The sequence below is a fragment of the Sinocyclocheilus grahami genome, unplaced genomic scaffold, assembly GCF_001515645.1.
Source record: "Sinocyclocheilus grahami isolate Dianchi unplaced genomic scaffold, SAMN03320097.WGS_v1.1 scaffold1.1, whole genome shotgun sequence".
Classification (NCBI taxonomy): domain Eukaryota; kingdom Metazoa; phylum Chordata; class Actinopteri; order Cypriniformes; family Cyprinidae; genus Sinocyclocheilus; species Sinocyclocheilus grahami.
This window is the reverse complement of record NW_015505180.1, coordinates 3,450,309-3,462,968: the sequence shown is the minus strand read 5'-3', so window position 1 is coordinate 3,462,968 and position 12,660 is coordinate 3,450,309.

Sequence of the window (12,660 nt, the reverse complement as noted above, 5' to 3'; positions counted from 1 at the left end):
TCCTGAGCTCCTACTTAATATTATTAATTCTACATCTGAAGTTTAGTTTGGCACACAGAATGTTCTTCTTAAATGACATATACCTATGGCAACCCTGAAATGATCTGTAGAGTGTCCTTGTCAACTGTGCTACATAAAAGCAGCAGTCATTTGTCAAATAAGGCAATATAAATCCCTGATGTGTTTTCTTTTGACCTTCTACCTTTTTCCCTCTGCTTTCTGGGTTCTGTCTTGGTGATGTGCCTAAGACCTTTTTTTGTGTCCCTCCCTACTGTTCTCTTTCCATTCGGGGACATTGCAGAGCCTTGGGAACGGTTTCCATAGCGACCGTAACTGCAGAGAAGGAGAGTGTGCTGAGACAGGGATGTGAACGCACTGGCACTCTTGTCTCATGTGGAGCGCTGGCCTGCCTCCTTCCTCTCCTCTGATTTGTAAAATGAGCTGCTTTATTTGTTTGTTTAAGTTGAGCAGTTTTTTTTTCTTGGTTCATAGCAAACTTATTAGACCGCTGGTTACGACTAAATTAAATAATAATACTTTTAAAAGGCCTTTTTTCTTCACTTTTTTTTTTTACCCTTTTTATCATTTCCAGCATGTCAAGCGTAAGATTTTTCCACCTGTATTAAAAAATGAGGGGAAAAAATCTTGAAAAATAATAACCTCTAGCAAAAAGAGCATTTTCATTGTTTTTAAAATCCTAAATTTGCACAGAGATAGCTCATGCTTTATATATTTAGTTTTTTTTAACAATCAGTGTAGTTGAATATTTTATTTATTTATGTTTGCATGTATTTATTTATTTGGTTGGTTGGTTCATAGCAAACTTATTAGACTGCAACTAAATCATATAATACTACTTTTAAAGACTTAAGTTTTTCTTTTTTTCTTTATTACCCTTTTATCCCCTCCAACATGTCAAACAAAGGAATTTGCCATATTTATATATAAAAAAGAATAAATAAATAATAAATCTCTTTAAAAATAAAAATGTTTAGCTTAAAGAACATTTATTATTTTTAAAACTCTAGATTTGTAGAGATGCTATATATTTTTATAAGTATTTTTTATTTTTTTAGTATAATATACATATCAGCAGTACTAAAAATTACATTGTTTATTATTTATTATATTACTACAACGTTATGTATGTAAGCATAATATCTACAAAATAAATGTTATTTATATATAATTTTTTCCCCATGAGACTAAATATAGGTTAACTTTCAGAACTAGTGTGAATAGATCAGTCTTTTTGATTTAATACATGTACATGTTCTGATATTGCATCAAGCAATAACCAGAGAGAGTAGTGTATGAACATGTGCTTATTTTCCTGTGTGTCAGTCTGTGCAGAGGTCAAACCAGATAAATAGGTCAACTGCAGCGTTCATGTGAACACAGACCCCAGCAGATTGAAGCAGAAAACAGCAACCGTCATCAGAGTGCTCATCCGTTTCCTCAGATGAAGTAAAGTTTGGATCAGAGAGCAATCAGTGGCACTGGCACACCTCGCTTCACATCAGTAACTTTAACAGCTCTGAGAGGCTCCTAGATATGGATTCAAGATGGCCTATGCAGCAACCTCAAGAGAGATATATATATTTTATTAAAAAGGTTAATGCAGGTCCAGGCACCCTTTGTTTCTGAGGAAATGTTTCATTGCTCTTTAGAAATAAGAAAAATCTGATTTTATTTTTAGCAACAGGAAAGAAAGGCTTTTATTCACCCCCCCACAAGCATACATATTTCTGCCTCAGTATTAATTGGTTTGTGCTTCTTCAGTAAATTTGACAATCAACAGCCTTTGGTGGGTTGTGAAATGGCAAGGCTTCATAACTTTGAGCTATTTCGAATGCTCAATAAGTCTTTATTGTAAATCAATTTGTTTTGATGTGGAGGAGAAGAGAAATGTAGAGATGTTTTTGTGTACACGGATGCTGTATGCCACTGCTATTTCATCCTGTTTGCAGCAGGTGAAGTGAGGAGTAATTGGCTTCTGTCAATACTGGCTTGTGAGTTTTAGCAACAGCTAAACAAGATGGAAAAGTGATCGATGCAGAGAGAGAGGCAAGGACAGAACGGTTCACTCCCACCCACCTCAAAGCTGCCATTTCTCACATCTGCCAGCTCGCTGTAAACAGCCTCATTTGATGCATATCTGTCTAACCACAGTTCCATCCACAGATATTTATTTTTGTTTCACATTGGTAAATTGCATGTAAAGGGTTGTTGAGTAGAGAGGCACAGGGTTTGTAAAAGCTCTTTATCTGCTGCTTTTAGTTCCCCAAAATTTATATTTTAAGATTTCAAGTCTTTGTTGTATTTAATTTCTTCTTATTATTATTTATTAACAGTTGTTGTTATTATTATTATTATTATTATTGCTTTCATTTTTAAATATTTTATCTTGTTCTGTATATTATTTTATTTTATTAGAATCTTGTTCTATATACTTATACTTATATCTTGTTCTAAATAATCTAGAATTATTTTGACGTGAAGTACTTGAGCTATTTAAAGTGCTTTACTACTACTACTATTATTATTTCACTTTTTAAATTTCTACATTTAGATTGAAAATTAACATTCTGAGATATATTGAAAAGTCACATAGTGAATTACAAGAAACAGATGTCTTTTTTTTATTCTGAGTCAAAACAGTCCTATGTAAATGCTGTAAAATATTATTATTATTATTATTATTATTAGCTCATGACTACAAAGGTCCTAAAGTTATATATTCTTTTAGTCTGTGCTATGTGCCTACCTCTGTTTTATTTGTAATGAATGACTGTGACATCCTGCCTTTCAGTTTTCTAATATCTCTGCTATGAGTGCCTCTTATAATTATTAAAATTAGAAATATGTAAATTTGTGGCAGGTGCATTCAAACACATTCTCTCATCCAACCAGGCCTTGTGTGTAGTCAGCGCATTCAAGTGGACATACTTAACTATTGGATGAGAAACCAGAAATGTAATTGTATTTCATGGCTCCCATTTTTTTCTATTCCTCTTTTTATTTGTAAAGGTCAGGCCTAGCAAAATTAACTAACTAGACTGGTAAAATTTTTAATAAATTCTTAAATAAATATTTAATAAAATAAATTCTACTCTCCTGTCTGGTTTGTTTGTCGGACAAAAATGGCAGATTCGGTGTTATGATTGGATAGATCAATTGTCAATCAAACTCTTTTCATTGCAGTCATTTTGGACTTTATATTTGCAAGTGTGCTATGCTGCATTTTTAAAAAACTTGATTTTTCTGATGCCATTTTGACTTCAGGTTTTGTGCTGGACTTCAGTGTGATTAATGAGATTGATTGATATGTTTTCTTACACAAACCGTGTCAATTCACACCTCGAGGGATGTGTTATATTTGGCATTTGAAGGCTCTGTCCCATAGCTACCACTCTCTGACGGCAGAGCAACGAGTCTCTGAGGACATTACGCACTCTCATGACTAGGCTGGCATTTGAGCGGCATCAAGGACACTATGCACTGAATTACTCTGAAGCAGGTCTCGCTCGCTCTCGTTCTGCTCCTCTCTCTCAAGAGCGATTTCCTTTTCATCACGTTCCAGCCTCCAGGGGGCATCTTTTACCCTTAATGTCCTCAGCCAACAGGTGTCCCATCTGCCCTAAAAATACAATACGCCTGTTGCGTGCAAGAAAATCTTAGATTAGAGCGACATCCAATATAAGCCCCATGACGCTCTCACGCAGTGAAAAATACATCACGGAGCAAAGAGGAAACTGACACACACCTACAGTTAAGACGGAGCAGGTTACTTTTGGTATGAATCAAAGTCTCAGTTTTCAAATTTGGTCATTTTGTAAGAAATTCAAACAATAAATAGGCTCTTTCATGTGTCGTGACAGATGGCTGTACCACCTTAGTTCAGGCAGCTCGTAAACCGATCATCTCTTCCTCATTACTAGTTATAGCACAAAATAAACATGAATGAACATCAGAAGGTATCTTGTTTCAACTGTGGAAAGATGTCAATACACACCATTTTTCAAGTTCAAGTCCACCGACGTTAATCTACTCTCCTGTCTGGTTTGTTTGTCGGACAAAAATGGCAGATTCGGTGTTATGATTGGATAGATCAATTGTCAATCAAACTCTTTTCATTGCAGTCATTTTGGACTTTATATTTGCAAGTGTGCTATGCTGCATTTTTAAAAAACTTGATTTTTCTGATGCCATTTTGACTTCAGGTTTTGTGCTGGACTTCAGTGTGATTAATGAGATTGATTGATATGTTTTCTTACACAAACCGTGTCAATTCACACCTCGAGGGATGTGTTATATTTGGCATTTGAAGGCTCTGTCCCATAGCTACCACTCTCTGACGGCAGAGCAACGAGTCTCTGAGGACATTACGCACTCTCATGACTAGGCTGGCATTTGAGCGGCATCAAGGACACTATGCACTGAATTACTCTGAAGCAGGTCTCGCTCGCTCTCGTTCTGCTCCTCTCTCTCAAGAGCGATTTCCTTTTCATCACGTTCCAGCCTCCAGGGGGCATCTTTTACCCTTAATGTCCTCAGCCAACAGGTGTCCCATCTGCCCTAAAAATACAATACGCCTGTTGCGTGCAAGAAAATCTTAGATTAGAGCCACTGGGGTCTCACATTTCCACCCTGCTGCTTTCCATTGCACTAGTGCACTGTCAATCTGTGTGTCATGGTGGACCCTGAGAGATGCGGTTTAATTAATTTTTGTTTGTCTCCTATGTAATTCTAAAACCTGCAAGGGAATTTTGAGCCATGGGTTCAATTTAGAAATTTTTATGTGGTTTACATTCTATTAATTTAATATAAAATCATATGGGTTTTAATGAGAAAACATTATCTATGGTCACCGTCCTAAGCATGTAAATTGTTATTAGTTTAAAGTCGTAAATTTGTCCTGCTTCTCAAAAAGTTACGTTCATATTTATTGCAGTAGCCAACATCAGATCAGCGGATGGACGAAACACAACGTAGCCTATATATTACAAATGTCAAAGTGCTCATTCTGGAATCTGAATGAAGATTTATGCTTTGTAAAGTACAGTTTGCACAGTTATTCACTGTGTTTATGTAATTATGATTAGGGTTACAAAGGGTCGGATAATTTCCGGAAACTTTCCATGGGAACTTCGTCTGGGGAATTTTGGAAATATTCCAAGTTTGAAACTTACCAGGAATTTATGGGAATTTACAGGAATTTTTGGGAATATATGGGAATTAATTGAAAATTTGGGGAAATTTATAAAACTATCATATACAAGCATAAATATAAACATTTTGTTTGATCATAGGCTCACATGCATGCAAACTAATACAAATTTTGCAACCCTAATTATGATGTGTTAGCTGTATAGTACTATTTTTATTCGTACAGTAACTAAGTGATTTAACAATGATTTCATTAACAGCATGTATTTTGAAGCAGTTAAGATAATTTAAACATCGATTCAATTGATAATTCAACAAAATTTGAAAAATTCCAGCTATATGTTAATGTTTAATATTTCCTTCATGATTATGTCTATAAATATATTTTGTGTTAAGTCAGCTACCTGTTTGGACAGACACAGCCATCTTAATGATTTTGTTTTTCCTGCCTGAAAAGACCAAAAATATGAATTGAAGTAACAATCAATTTACATGCTTATGTCCTAAAAAGTTAAACTAATCCTGTGAGACTGATACAGTGCCAGTTGGCTGGTTTTTAGGTCATAGCGAACAGCAATATGGCCACTCGAACACTTCTGGTAGCTTCACTGCCTGCTCAATGAGAAATCCAGTCTTTTATATTAATCAGTGTCTACAACATAAATTTGAGAATTCTCCTCTGCACATCATGCACACTCCTTGGCCTTTGAGAGACTTATTGCGTTATTTTTAAGCTGTTGTCTGCTTGAAATAGTTGCTAACAAGTTGCTTGCTAGTTGTAGTACTTGTGTAGTAACTTGTCAACAATGTGAGGTTAGTTTAGGTAAAATGTGTTCACACCAACATGACATTACTGTGAAGTTGGCATATGTTTAAAACCCTAATATGAACCACAAACACCTTATTTTGAATATTAGCTGTCTACTAATTGACTTTGTGAATGAACAGCTTTATTTCAATTTCAGTCCTTAAACACATCACTTCCATCTAATATATAAACATCATGTAATCTATTCTGTGCATTTCTGTTTCTAGCCAATCTTCTCCTTCTTTTCCTTCTGTTTTTCTTTGCGACAAGAGGTTGCCCTTTTCTCCATGAGAGTGCTTTCACACCCTTGACTCAAATGTGAGTGTGTAACGCCGTGAGCCCCCTCATTGTGGATCATGTCTCATTCTGTATGCTTCATAAAAGCATAAAAGATCATCCAAGGTGAGAAGTGCTAACAGTAGGCGGTCCTCGCACTCTCATTTAAAGTCATCCTGCAAATGCCTGACTGAAAATGCAGGTTCAGCTGGAGAGATGGAAATGGCACAGCAGACAGGAGGTGTTAGATATCCAGGGAAGGGAGGGCAGGGGGATGGTGGCATGGAGTAGTTATATCGCTTTTATTAAGCTATCTCTCCACCCTGCCAGGGGGAGGGGGGGGGGGGGGGGGATGGAGTAGTAATATCGCTCTCATTAAGCTATCTCTGCACCCTGCCCCTAATGCTTTTCTAATGAGAATCCTACCTGGCCCCCTGCCGAACGCACATCAGAGTGAGACCGCAGCAGACCTACTCAAATTCTGTGTTCTTTCCAGGGGGCTGTGTCTAAATACATGTTTTGATCAACCCGGCTATAGATTAGAAATCTCTGCCATCACTGATTGTGTTGATATGTACAAGTCAGACCATAAACATGCAATTTGGTGAAATCAATATAACAAGCAAAAAAAACTGTGTGCTGGTCCGTTTGAATATTTATGACGTTTTTATGATCTTAAGCGAGAAAATAAAATTCAGTAGCTAATAAGTTCATACAGTCAAGAAAATATGGAAATATCAGGGAACATTTTTTTTTTTCTTTAGTTATGGAAAAAAAATCATGGGGGAGCCTTTTTTTAATATTAAATTGTCATTTCCAGGCTTGGAAAATCATGGAAATGATTAAAATCTTAAGACATTATGGAGAAAAGAATCAATTTTAGAGTTAAATCTGTATAAAATTATTAATTTTATTAGTCACGAATCACTGGAAACTAAATGGAAATGTTTTGTTAAAAAAGAGAATCCTGTTAGATGCCTCTGATTGCTGAAGCTTAATTAGTGTAAGATTGTGTTTGTAAACGCACTAAAGCCGGGCGTACATGGTGCGATTTTTGCTGTTGTACGACATCGTACAATATTTTTTTTAATTGGGAGATATCGCTTGGAAATCGTTGATGCTCGTATGGTCGTGGCTCGCATCGTGTGAGAGGGATTTACAAGCAGAGCCCAGCGCCTCACGAGCTCCCGATCATTTTTAAACATGTCAAAAAAGTTTGGGAGCTGTCGACTTGAATTCGTGAGGTGTGTGCGGTTGAACAAGCCGATTTGTCGCTCTTTTTGTCAGAAAAAAAAAATATCCCCCTGGGTAATGCTACCCCACCAACAACCAGATATATATATTTTTAATATATATTATTTTGTTAAAACATCAGCAAGTAAAATACTGCAACATGACAATACAAACAACAATAACATCAGAAATGAACTTTAACTGTCAACACTTCCGCTTAATAGAGACTGTCTGGGTTTCGTGATCCTGGTTCACGTCCCTTATTCCATGCAGTCTATTTCAGAGTGACAGTATGAGATTAATACACTTTTATTTGCTCAAAACTCACTCTACTGTGACCTAATGCAGTTATTGTATGACACATAAATGTATTATGAGACAGAACACAGAGGTTTACAGTCACTGTAATGTGGGAATTATGATCACGCAATATTGACGGAGCGGCAGAGAATCGTCTTTCTGCGAGTCATTAAGAAATTATGATTCTGTTCTATTTAAAGAAATATGAGGTAAACGTGTGAATATCGTGCGCACTTTTGGAGTAAAAGTTTGTATGATCAGAGCACTGATCAAAATTAAAAGTAAGCAAATGCGATTGAATACGTACAGATTTGTGTCTCGTTATTCTATTCAAACTATCATTAACTCCCGATTGATTTTGCGGTTTTATTTAAATGCACTACATATAGGTAACACAGTTAATTATTATACACTGCCCTTCTTTCAACTCAATTCTATACATGTCATTACATCAGGGATCTTCATGCGGTTGCTTCAGAATTCAGGAGGTAGTAAAATCGTGTCGTATACGTATGTGCGTGGACATACGACCCTCCGACCGTCAGAATTCGCACCGTGTATGCCCGACTTGGCTGAATGGATTCTGAGATGGAGGTATGATTTTCACTCACTGACACACAGATCATCTCTCTCTCTCATTCGCTCATACTGCACACACTCAACTCCCTGGACGATGATATAATCCAGTCATAGAGCTGGTCCAGACCGGTCAGGCCATCTTGTGCTTTGTAGTGACATGCAACCTGTTGTGCTTTCACATTTTCCACATCTCCTACATTGCTCAAAAGACACAAACATGCACATTCAAAGTCTGCAGGCGGTATTCAGTTTGGCTTGAAAGGCTCCATGGATGACAAAGGTTTGTCGTTGCGTTTCTCACATAAAAAGAGTACAGTGTCTCTTCAGGTTAGCACCAACTACAAGTACTACACCAATTCTGCTGCCAGCAGCAGTCCTGCGGGGTAGATCTCACCCGGGAGGATGCTTGGCACGAATACACTCACACTTGCACACTATCAGGAAAGCTCAAACAGGCCTGCAACAATTAATCAATTAAATTGTTAAAGAAAATAATGAACAACATATTTCATTGTCAGTAAATTTGTGTTTTTGTTTTTTCTTATTGACAATTGGACTTTTCTGTTGCTTTAAAATTGTGTTTTGATAATGAGGAAAGCTATCTGCATTTTATATTGTAACGTTTATATTTACTCAATTTTTCACATAATGTTTAGCATACATTGATTTTATAGTCTTTAGTTTACACTGTATTTGGAGGAGAACATTAAGTAAAATGTGGAATAGAATATCTTCCCTATTTAGGCAGTAAAATTGTCATGCATATATTTATTTTATCTGACTGTAAAATTAATCAATAAAGATAAATAATTGACTCATTGATTGCTAAAATCTTTTAAATTTTATCACTATAAAAATATTTTGAAGGCATTTATAGAATTAGCAAGGCACATTTATTTTCCCATTTTTCAAGGTATGTGTGTGTTCAGAAGTACCTGCAAATGAGAGTAACGCTTGTCTGCTCTGAGCTCTGTTGCTGAGTTTGTAGAGCGTGGCCAATTCAGACTGGAAGATGAGTGAGTGAACAATGTATCAAATGAACGAAAGCCACTCTGAGGCAAACTGCGTATGACAGCGGGCAATTTTGTGTGTTTTATCAAGCCAGGCTCCTCGATTTTCAGCTTTGCACCCAAAAACGCCCCTACTTTTTCACGCTAGACCTTATATTTAGTCAGCTTAGGAAAACCATTTTGTTAACTGAAGGTAAAATCAATACTTGTCACTTTCTCTGATTCCGGCTGGACACAGACAGCAGTGGATTGAGTAGGCGAGTTTTAAATTCTCACTCTTCTTGTATGATATAAATCATTTGATGCCTTTGAAGCCAAGGTACAAATCCATCTCGTCTCCCCAGGCTCTGTTTTGGCCTGGCGCTGCGTCCATCTGTCCTGTGTGTCAGAGGTCAACAATCAGTAACCAACATGCCCAAGCATATGGCGTGGTAAAGCACCACAAGGTGGTGCTGTATCCCAGTCTCTCTTTGGGAGCAAAGTGTTTATGACCCATCATGACAAAAAGTACTCTGTATCCTATTGATAGGCTGCTAGATTGTGCTCTTCGAATGACACACTATCTGCCTTGGCATGTGTTGGATTTGTGTGTGTGTGTGTGTGTGTGTGTGTGTATGTGTATGTGTGCACGCGTATGTGGTGGTGTGAATATTTCATGTCTGTTCTGGCTCAGTACAGGTTGGCTCCAACAATCTCTTTAATACACCAGCGGCTTTAGTTGCACACAGAGTCACACTCTCAAGCACCCAAAGGCCCTCCCATGGACAAACACACATAATACACTCACAAATGTACATACTGTTAGACATGCTTTTAAATAATGGTTCATTTGAGGAGGAGTGTTTACATTACTCAGTATAAGATCCTACGCTAACATTTACACTTCCAAGGATCCGTTTTGCTAGTAGTGACAATAAATCAAGTTTAAAGTATGACTCATGTTTTGCTTAAAGTCACTAGTCTGCCTTTCTGTCCTCTCATGTAGCTCACCTCTAAAAAGGACAAATGACAAAACTTTGGCTTTGTCATCGTATTTGCAGTAGATTTTTTTGTTAAGATATGCATTGTCTCTCATGCTTGCCAAAACTGCATTTTTTTGATTAAAGGGGTCATATGATGTGATTTCAAGTTTTCCTTTCTCTTTGGAGTGTTACAAGCTCTTGGTGCATAAAGAAGATCTGTAAAGTTGCAAAGACTCAAATCCAAAGAGATATTCTTTATAAAAGTTAAGAGTCAACCACGCCTACCTAAAATGGCGCGTTCTAACACACCCCCACATATCTACCTCACTATGTGGAAATATTAGCATAATGCCGCCCAAATGTGCATGCAAAGAAAGAAGGCGTGGTTTCAGGAACAGCAGTCGTGTTGATGCAGCCATGTCAGGGAGACGCTGTGTTTCAGTGCGAAAGCAAAAGCACTTTATTTGGCCTTCCGGAAGTAGATGCAATTAGGAATCATTGGTTAAGATTTATTTACAACAGAACAGCACAACCCAGAATGTTTGAATTTGTGCAACGCATTTTATGGATTTTATGGTTTTTTGAACCTAGAAAAGTACAAGGCTGGCTGTGCACAAAGGCTATTTCGAGAGAAAAAAAAGGGTCAATTCCGACTTAGCTATGACAATCGGGCGCTTATGAATCAGGAACTGATGGTAAAACTTACGACATTATTAACTGTCTTGATATTTGCTTTGAAAGCTGAAGCTCGCGATTATGGTAAGGGGCGTTACATTTCCGACGCGTACTTGTGGTGTTCGGCCAATCACAATGCACTGGGTCAGCTAGCCAATCAGAGCAGAGGGGGCTTAGTTGAAAACGACGTGTTTGAGAGGCGGGGCATAGAGGACCTACAATAATGTACAGTATTAGAAAAATAATGTGTTTTTTGAACATTAAAGCATGTCAACATATTCTGTTACACCAAATACACAAAATAATGATCTTTAAAATAGCATCATATGACCCCTTTAAAATACAGTAAAGATATTTATATTGTGAAATAGTATTACAATTTGAAAGAAAAATGTTTTTTATAATGTAGTTTATTTCTGTCATGGCAAAGCTGATATTCAGCGTCATTACTCTAGTCTTCAGTGTCACGTGATCTTTCAGAAATCATTGTAATATGCTGATTTGGTGTTCAATTATTATCAGTTATCATTGGTACTCAATTATTAATAATGGCTATTATCAAAGTTGAAAACAGCTTTTGCTTCTTATTATTGTGGAAGTCATGAGACATTTTTTCAGGATTGTTTAATGAATGGAAAGTTTGACAGCTCAGCATTTATTTGAGATATAATTTTTTGTAGCATTGTAATTTTTTGTAGCATTGTGTTTTTACTGACACTTTTAATGTGTCCTTGCTTAATAAAAATATTATCCCAAGTACTATCCCAAACTTTTAAATGGTAGTGTATCACAGTTTCCACAAAAAATATTAAGCCGTGCAATTGTTTTCAACATTGATAATAATAAGAAATATTTGTTAAGCAACAAATCAGCATATTTTAGCAACTTAATGTCTTTCCAAACCTGTATGACTGTCTGTCTTCTGTGGAATGCAATGGAAGATATTTGGAAAAATGTTTCAGTTTTGTCTAATGAAAGTGTTTTGAAAAATATCTTCTCTTGTGTATCACAGAAGAAAGTTATTTTGATTGAAAAATTACAAAGGCAGGTTTTTCATTTCGAAAAACATGCTCCAGAGACTTCCACTGAATATTTTACATAGAATGGCCAGTGGTCAACATGATGCACTAATCTATCCTTTCATTTGTCCAAATAAATGTTCTCCCGTCATCTTTTACTGTCATCATTGATACATCTTATGCCCTTCTATAAGCTTGTGTCCCCTACTAAGCCTTATTAGTAGAGAAATGGGCATCTGGATGGGGGCCCCTATCTGACTAATGCGTGAATGGACACATGATGTTTCTCCTTCATTTCACTACCTGAGACTCTGCCGTATTGGCGCGGTTTTGCACTGCAGGCATTGGACACATTGATGGTCATTTAAGTGATGGATCATTTAATATGACTATTTTTGGACAGGATACATGCAAGCGCATGTAGATGCACACAAGGCTCTTTACTGCTAGAATTTGAATATAAAGTATTTGTAGTATCCCCTCACTCTGTGCAGTAAAGCTGGCAAATTTCTGTTTGCAACCTATTTTACTTCCATTATGTGACTATTATATCCATCAGAAATTCGATTGTAAAAAGTAATTATATTGTAAAATGTGTGTGTTACATGTCAGAATGAAGTTAGCCTAGA